The sequence below is a fragment of the Tachyglossus aculeatus genome, chromosome 2 (assembly GCF_015852505.1).
Source record: "Tachyglossus aculeatus isolate mTacAcu1 chromosome 2, mTacAcu1.pri, whole genome shotgun sequence".
In the NCBI taxonomy this organism is placed as follows: Eukaryota; Metazoa; Chordata; class Mammalia; order Monotremata; family Tachyglossidae; genus Tachyglossus; species Tachyglossus aculeatus.
In genome coordinates this window covers 4,189,436-4,198,485 of record NC_052067.1, presented here as the reverse complement: position 1 = coordinate 4,198,485, position 9,050 = coordinate 4,189,436, and the positions used below count along the sequence as shown (strand labels likewise).

The 9,050-nt window shown below is 43.8% G+C and overlaps 1 non-coding gene across 1 annotated transcript; it reads left to right on the top strand.

Moving 5' to 3' along the window:
* Positions 1 to 7,484: 7,484 nt before the first annotated feature.
* TRNAG-UCC lies at positions 7,485 to 7,556 on the top strand. Its single transcript has one exon. It is a non-coding gene; the product is annotated as a tRNA-Gly (tRNA).
* Positions 7,557 to 9,050: the final 1,494 nt, after the last annotated feature.

Below are 9,050 nucleotides of genomic sequence, written 5' to 3'. Positions count from 1 at the left end.
CCGTCTCTATATGTTGCCAACTTGTACTTCCCAAGCGCTTAGTACAGTGCTCTGCACACAGTAAGCGCTCAATCAATACGATTGAATGAATGAGGGAGAGTCAAGCGGACGCCTGGCCATTCCATTCATAGCTTGGCCAGTGGTTAGAGAATGGCAGGCCATCTGCTCCAACTCAAAACTCCCCTATGCTGGGCAGCAGCAGCATGGGAGAGAGTCAAGGTGGAAACTGGAGTTTACCACATGGAAGGAGGCAATGGTAAACCGCTTCCAGATTTTTCCCAAGAAAACTCTACAAATCCACTACCAGAACGATTGCAGATGGACAGCGAGGGTTTCTGGGAGAGATGTCTATGGTGTTGCTATGGTTCAGAAACGACTCGAAGGCATAAGGCAAGACAAGATGAGAAACAATTCAGGACGAATAAAGCCCGGGAGTAGTAATGATGATGATAATAATAAAAACAATACCAGTATTTAATACCTTATTATATATGCCAAGCACTGTGTTAAGCCTGGAGATCACAGTTTAAGAGGAAGGGAGAGCAGATATTTAATCCCCATTATATGGATGAGCAAACAGGCCCAGAAGCGCTAAGTGGTGGAGCCAGAATTAGAACCCAGGTCTCCTGCCACTCGACCCTGGGGTCTAACAGTGCTTTGCATATAGTAAGTGCTTAATAAATGCCATTATTATTACTATTATTATCTTGATTTAATTGTACCTGATTACCTTGTAACCTCCCCAGTGCTTAGAACAGTGCTTTGCACATAGTAAGCACTTAATAAATGCCATTATTATTATTATTATTATAAGGGTAAAAACAGCATTCTTACTTGAGGAATCATAAAGTTCTCGAGTTCCTCCCCAGCACCCGTTTTGATTGTTTACTTTTCAGTCTCAATTAAAAGAACGACGTGCATGTCATATCCCGGACTCAAATCCCAAGAAGCGACTTTTCACTCCTGAGAGCGTTCTCCATGCTTAAGGCAATATAGAGCTGATTAATGGTGGGAGGATAGTGATAAATGAATCCTATTGTGGATTCTGTCAACTAAATAAATCAGTAATGCCATCAATATTATTAGTATTTTAGACCCCCTCCCCAGATAGCTGTTTAACTAAGGCACTTCCCCTTTCCCTTCCTAGGGACATTAACTCCTCAACTCCGACGTGTCTTGAGACGGGAGGAATTGCAGGATCGTGGGAAGGGTCTGGAGATGATCTTGGTGGCTATGAATGAGGTCCATATGCCACGCTGCTGAGGTAAATCCAAAAATCTCTTTAAGGGAAGAAACAGAAGACTGAAGGAGCAGGGAGAGTCCAGATGAAATACCTGAAATCATAAATTTTTGTTTTATGGTATCTGTTAAGCAGTTTTGATGTTCCAGTCTCTGTACTATGTACTTGGGTAATAATAATAACAATAATAACATTGATGATGGCATCTATTAAGCACTTATTATATGCAAAGCACTGTTCTAAGCACTGGGGTGGTTACAAGGTGATCAGGTTGTCCCATGGGGAGCTCACAGTCTTAATCCCCATTTTACAGATGAGGTCACTGGGGCCCAGAGAAGTTAAATGACTTGCCCAAAGTCACACAGCTGACAATTGGCGGAGTCGGGATTTGAACCCGTGACCTCTGACTCCAAAGCCCGTGCTCTTTCCACTGAGCCACGCTGACAAGCTACTCAGGTTGAACGTAGTCCCTGTCATTCACTCAATCATTCATTCAATTAATCATTTATTGAGCGCTTACTGTGTGCAAAGCACTGTACAAAGAGTTTGGGAGAGGATGATATAATAAGAAACAGACACATTTCTGGCCCACAGTGAGCTCACAGTCTAGGGGGAGACAGACATGAATATGCATCAATAAATGAATGAATGCATAAATAGATTACAGATAGACGGTGAGCCCGTTGTTGGCTCTATCTGTTGCCAAATTGTACTTTCCAAGCACTTAGTACAGTTCTCTGCATACACTAAAAGCTCAATAAATACAATTGAATGAATGAATTTATACATATATGTGCTGTGGGGTTGGGAGGGAGGATGAATGAATGAAGGAGAAAGTCAGAGCGGCGCAGAAGTGAGTAGGAGAAGAAGCCATCTCTCCCCCTCGTCCCCCTCTCCATCCCCCCATCTTACCTCCTTCCCTTCCCCGCAGCACCGGTATATATGTATATATGTTTGTACATATTTATTATTCTATTTATTTTACTTGTACATATCTATTCTATTTATTTTATTTTGTTAGCATGTTTGGTTTTGTTCTCTGTCTCCCCCTTTTAGACTGTGAGCCCACTGTTGGGTAGGGACTATCTCTATGTGTTGCCGACTTGTACTTCCCAAGCGCTTAGTACAGTGCTCTGCACACAGTAAGTGCTCAATAAATACAATTGATTGATTGATTGATCTGTTCCACATGGAGCTCACAGTCTTGACCCCCATTTTACAGATGAGGTAACTGAGGCTCAGAGAAGTGAAGTGACTTGCCCAAGGTCACACAGCAGACAAGTGTCAGAGCCAGGACTAGAGCCCACGTCTTCTGACTCCCAAACCCACACTCTATCCACTAGGCCATGCTGCTTCTCTGGCGGGTATTGTATTCTACTGTGGCTAGGCCCAGAGCCCAGATAGCAAAATGAGACTCATTAAACGCTTAGTACGGTGTTCTGCACACAGTAAGTGCTCAATAAATACAATTGAATGAATGAATGAATTAAACCCATGACTCCATTTGAATAACAGGAATGGTATTAGTCGAACTGACATTTCACACCCCTCCAGGCGTCTTTCAGCATGCTAGATGGATCAGTCAATCAATAGAATTTATTAAGTCCTTCCTTTTTTTACTAATAGTATTCTGTAAGTGCTTACTCTGTGCCAGGCACTGTTCTAAACTCTGGTGTAAAGGAACAAATACCATCATCATTATTATTATTATTATTATACAAGTTAATCAGATTGGACACAGTCCCTGTCCCATGTGGGGCTCACAGTCTTAATTCCCACTTTACAGATAAGGTAACCAAGACACAGAGAAGTTAATTCATTCATTCATTCATTCATTCAGTCGTATTTATCGAGTGCTTACTGTGTGCAGAGCACTGTACTAAGCTCTTGGGAAGTCCAAGTCGGCAACATGTAGAGACGGTCCCTACCCAACAACGGGCTCACAGTCTAGAAGGGGGAGACAGACAACAAAACAAAATGAATTGTGTAGACAGGTGACTACCCCAAGGTCACACGGCAGCTGAACGGTAGAGCCAGAATTAGAACCCAGGTCCTTATTACTCACAGGACCATGCTCTATCCACTAGGCCAAGCTGCTTCCTGTGCGCAGAGCACTGCACTAATCATTTGGAAGTGTTTGGGAGCGCTGTATTAAGCGTTTACTGATATCGATGTCTATTTCCCCTCTTCTAGACTGTGAGCCCATTGTGGGCAGGGATTGTCTCTCTTTATTGCTCTATTGTAGTTTCCAAGCACTTAGTACAGTGCCCTGCACACAGTAAGTGCTCAATAAATTCGACTCTATGAATAAATGGGAGAGAAGAGTGCAACAGAGCTTGTAGTGACATTATCAACACACCAGGAACTTACAGATATTAATATAAATTATACATACATACATAAGTGCTGTGGGGCTGAAGGTGTAGAATGAATATCAAGTGCTTTAAGAGGAGAAATCCAAGTTCAAGCGTGATGCAGAAGGGAGAGGGAGTAGGGGAAATTAGGGTTTAGTGGATAGACTCCAGGCCTGGGAGTCAGAAGGACCTGGGTTCTAGTCTCGATTCCGCCACTTGTTTGCTGTGTGACCTTAGGCAAGTCAGTTCACTTCTCCGGGCCTCAGTTCCCTCACCTGTAAAATGGGGATTAAGGCTGTGAGCCCCAGAGAGTACAGGGACTCTGTCCAACCTGATTAGCCTGGATCTACTCCAGTGCTTAGAACAGTGCCTGCCGCATAGTAAGCGCTTAACAGATGCCATAAAAGAAGAGGGAGAGTTCACTTCCTTTGCGGGAATGCTACTCCTGGTCTGCTAATTGTTTCTGCCTTCCACCGACCCATGGATCCAAATCCTTTAAGGAAAAGCCGTGAATGGAGCCTTGAGGTTCTCTTGTTTCTCCTGCCCAAATCAAGACAAGCCTACATTCCTCGGCCCAAACTGATCCGCTCTGGTGAAAGCGATGAGCTTTTGGCAATGAAATCAGTCATGCTAGGAAAAATTGAGGTTGGATGGGGTTTCCTTTATTTTTATTTAATGGCATTTATTAAGCTTTTACGCGATAACCAGCACCGGTGTAGATAGGAGTTGGTCGAATTGGGCTCGATTCCATCCTCACATGGGGTTCAGCATCTTAGAGGGAGAGAGGGAGGGTAAGCATGAAAAAGCAGAAGCTCAGAGAGGTTTGGGGGGACTTACCCAGGGCCACACAACAATCTATGGGCAGAGGTGGGATTTGAACACAAGCCTCCTGACTCCTAGTTCAGGGGGTTTGAGGATAGGGAATCCTTAATTGAGAGTCCCTTGAAGGACAAGATCTGTGCCTAATTTTCACATTTGTCTTCCCTCCCATTGTTAAGTAATAATAATAATAACGATAGTATTTGTTAAACACTTACTGTGTGCCAAACACTGTTTTAAGGGGTGGGGAAGATGCAAGTTAATCAGGTTGGACACAGTGATAATGATAATAATAATAATAATGGCATTTGTGAGGTGCTTACTATGTGCAGAGCACTGTTCTAAGCGCTGGGAGGGATAAAATGGAGATTAAGACTGTGAGCCCCCCGTGGGACAACCTGATCACCTTGTAACCTCCCCAGAGCTTAGAACAGTGCTTTGCACACAGTAAGCGCTTAATAAATGCCATCATCATCATCATCATCATCAAAATAATCAGAACAAATGAATGAAAGCTACATGCACATCATTAACAAAATAAATAGAATTGTAAATGTGTACGAGTAAAATAAAATAATAAATCTGTACAAATATATACAAGTGCTGTGGGGAGGGGAAAGAGGTAGGGTGGGGGGCATGGGAAGGAGGAGAGGAAAAAGGGGGCTCAGTCTAGGAAGGCCTCCTGGAGGAGGTGAGCTCTCAGTAGGGCTTTGAAGGGAGGAAGAGAGCTAGCTTGGTGGATGTGCGGAGGGAAGGAGGGCATTCCGGGCCAGGGGGAGGATGTGCGCCGGGTTGACGGCAGCCACTGGAGATTTTTGAGGATGGGGGTGACATGCCCAGAGCATTTCAGTACAAAGATAATCCGGGCAGCAGAGTGAAGTATAGACTGAAGTGGGGAGAGACAGGAGGATGGGAGATCAGAGAGGAGGCTGATGCAGTAATCTAGTCGGGATAGGATGAGAGATTGAACCAGCAAGGTAGCGTTTTGGATGGAGTGGAAGGGGCGGATCTTGGCGATGTTGTGGAGGTGAGACCGGCAGGTTTTGGTGACGGATTGGATGTGAGGGGTGAACGAGAGAGCGGAGTCGAGGATGACACCGAGGTTGCGGGCTTGTGAGACCGGAAGGATGGTAGTGCTGCCCACAGTGATGGGAAATTCAGGGAGAGGAGAAGGTTTGGGAAGGAAGATAAGGAGTTCAGTTTGGGATATATTTAGTTTTCATACATATGCATATGCATATGTATATAAAAACTTATGTATATGTTTATAAAAACATATAAAATACATATTTTCAACTATGCTTTCCCTCCCATTGAGAAGCACCATGACTTTTTTTTTATAATGGGATTTATTAAGCGCTTACTATGTGCAAAGCACTGTTCTAAGTGCTGGGGAGGTTACAAGTTGATCAGGTTGTCCCACGGGGGGCTCACAGTCTTAATCCCCATTTTCCAGATGAGGTAACTGAGGCCCAGAGAAGTGAAGTGACTTGCCCAAAGTCACTCAGCTGACAATTGGCGGAGCTGGGATTCGAACCCTTGACCTCTGACTCCAAAGCCCGGGCTCTTTCCACCGAGCCACACTGCATGACTTAATGAGAAGCATTGTGGCTTAGTAGATAGATCATGGGCCTGGAAATTAGAAGGACCTGGATTCTAATGCCTATTCCACCACCAGTCTGCTGGGTGACCTTGGGCATGTAACTTCTCTTTGCTTCGGTTCCCTCATCTGTAGAATAGGGATGAAGAGTGTGAGCCCCATGCGGGACAGGGACTGTGTCCGACCTGATTATCTCGTGTCACGTTTAGAACAATGCTTGGCTGATAGTAAATACCATAATCATTAAATGTAATAATAGGCAGAACACTGCTCTTAGAGCTGGGAGAGACTGGATGGATGGGAATTAAACAAGATACTTGCCGCTTATGGGGCTCACAACCTAAGTCCAACTGAGTCATTGTCAAAGAGAAGCAGCATGGCTCAGTGGAAGAGCACGGACTTTGGAGTCAGAGGTCACGGGTTCAAATTCTGGCTCTGCCATTTGTCAGCTGGGTGACTTTGGGCAAGTCACTTCACTTCTCTGTGCCTCAGTTACCTCATCTGTAAAATGGGGGTGAAGACCGTAAGCCCCCTGTGGGGCAATGTGATCACCTTGTAACCTCTCTAGTGCTTAAAACAGTGCTTTGCACATAGTAGGAGCTCAATAAATGCCATTAAAAAAAATTAAAGCGCTATTGTGTTGCTTCTATTTTTTGCTTTCATTTTTTTCCTAAGAGGGAGCAACATAAATTATCCACAGAATATCTGATTTCATTCAGAAATCACGTCCTCTTCAGCTTCCAACAATGCCCAAGAAAGAAAACAACAGCCCTCAAAGCGGGAGACATCTTTTCAGAGAGAAAACACGAGGAAACGTGCTTTCTTTTCTTCTCTTTTAAATGACAATGCTATTTTGGTGCCTGGATGTTTTCATCCCTGCCCCCAGGAACAGGGATCAGGAAAACAAACAAATAAACAGGCAGCCCTGTTTCTCCACTTAATCAATCAAGCAATAAATTGTAATTGTTGAGCACTTACGATGTGTAGAGCACTGTACTAAGCACTTAGGAGAGTACAAAATGACAAAGGTGATACATATTCCCTACCTTCAGTGAGCTTTCAGTCTAGGGGAGACAGATATTAATATGAATAAATAAATTACCAGCATGGACAAGAGCACCATGGAGCTGAGAGAAAGGTGAATAAAGGGAGTGAATTAGCATGGCATAGAAGGGAGTGGGAGAAAAGGAAATGAGGGCTTAGTCAGGGAAGGCTTCTTGGAGGAGTTGGGCCTTCAGTAAGGCTTTGAAAGGGGCGAGACAGTAGCATGGCTCACTGGAAAGAGCACGGGCTTTGGAGTCAGAGGTCATGGGTTCAAATCCCGGCTCCACCAACTGTCAGTTGTGTGACTTTGGGCAAGCCACTTAACTTCTCTGGGCCTCAGTTCCCTCATCTGTAAAATGGGGATAAAAACTGTGAGCCCCCCGTGGGACAACCTGATCACCTTGTAACCTCCCCAGCGCTTAGAGCAGCGTTGGTGGTATAGTGGTTAGCATAGCTGCCTTCCAAGCAGTTGACCCGGGTTCGATTCCCGGCCAATGCAGTAGTTGCATTTTCTTCAAGACTGTGAGCCCACTGTTGGGTAGGGACCGTCTCTGTATGTTGACAACTTGTACTTCCCAAGCGCTTAGTACAGTGCTCTGCACACAGTAAGCGCTCAATAAATATGATTGATTGATTGATTGATTGGATGGGTAACCCCTGGAGGTTTTTGAGGAGTGGGGAGACTTGGACTGATCATTTGCACAGAAAACCTACCTAGAATTCAGTGTGGGATACTGCAATATTTGGACTATGTCAATAGAAGATTGCATCTGCAAAATGGGAATTCAAATGTCTGTTCTCCCTCCACTTCAGACTGTGGACCCCTGAGGTGGGATAGGGACGGTGCCCGACCTGACGATCTTGTATCTACCCCAATACTCAGAACAATGCTTGACACATAGTAAGTGCTTAACAAATATCATTATGGTTAAAATAAAAGACAAAACAAAAATAGAGTAGAAATTGCACAAAGAGCATTTATTGTTCTTAGGATGATGGTGGTGATAGTATTTGTTGAACACTTACTATGTGCCAGGCACTGTACTAAGCGCTAATCCTGGCTCTGCCACTTGTCTGCTGTCTGACCTTGGGCAAGTCACTTCACTTCTCTGGGCCTCAGTTCCCTCATCTGTAAAATGGGGATTGAGACTGTGAGCCCCACATGGGACAGGGACTGTGTCCAACCCGATTTACTTGTATCCACCCGGCACTTAGTATGGTGCTGGGCACACAATAAGCACTTAACAAACAAAATACAATAACTATTATTATTATTATGAACACATTGGCTATCCCCAAGGAGCTTACCTTCCAACAGGAGAAAACAGTTTTCTTTTCTGTGAACACATCATGACTCGGGAGGAAAATCAATCCATCAATCAATGGTATTTATTGAGTGCTTCGTGTGTGTGATTAAGCACTTGGGAGAGTACAGTAAAAAATTCCCTGCCCACAAAGAGTTTACAGTCTAGAGGGGAAAAAGTTGGAAAAATTCCAAAATGGATATGTCATTCACAGATTAAAAAACACAGTCGGTCTGCTATTGGATGGAAGAACTTTCTCAGAAAATAAAGTAGCCAATGGTAGACAACTTTATTCTTTATTTCCAAGCCTTTCTCATTGCAGGGTTTGAAGGAATTTTAAAATTAACCTGTCGATTTCAGCAAAACAGAAATATTTACACAGAATTATCCAGCATGTTAAACGTTCCAAACAAGCAAACCATTTTTTTCCAAAAAGACCCACGATAATTCCGTGCAACTCCGGGGTCGCGTGTATTTTGTAAGTTTTGCCAAGATAACATAATACCGTTCGTTATCGGCTTTTAAGGGATTAGCTCATCACCAGCAGGAAAAACTCCCCAATGCAGGGTTTTTCTTTTTTCTTTCAAATTTTTTCGAACAATTGCTTCATTTAGGAATAATTGGTATTCACAAAGGAAAGGCATATGTGCAGAAATCTGGTAATTTCCAATTGCCAGGACACTTAATGG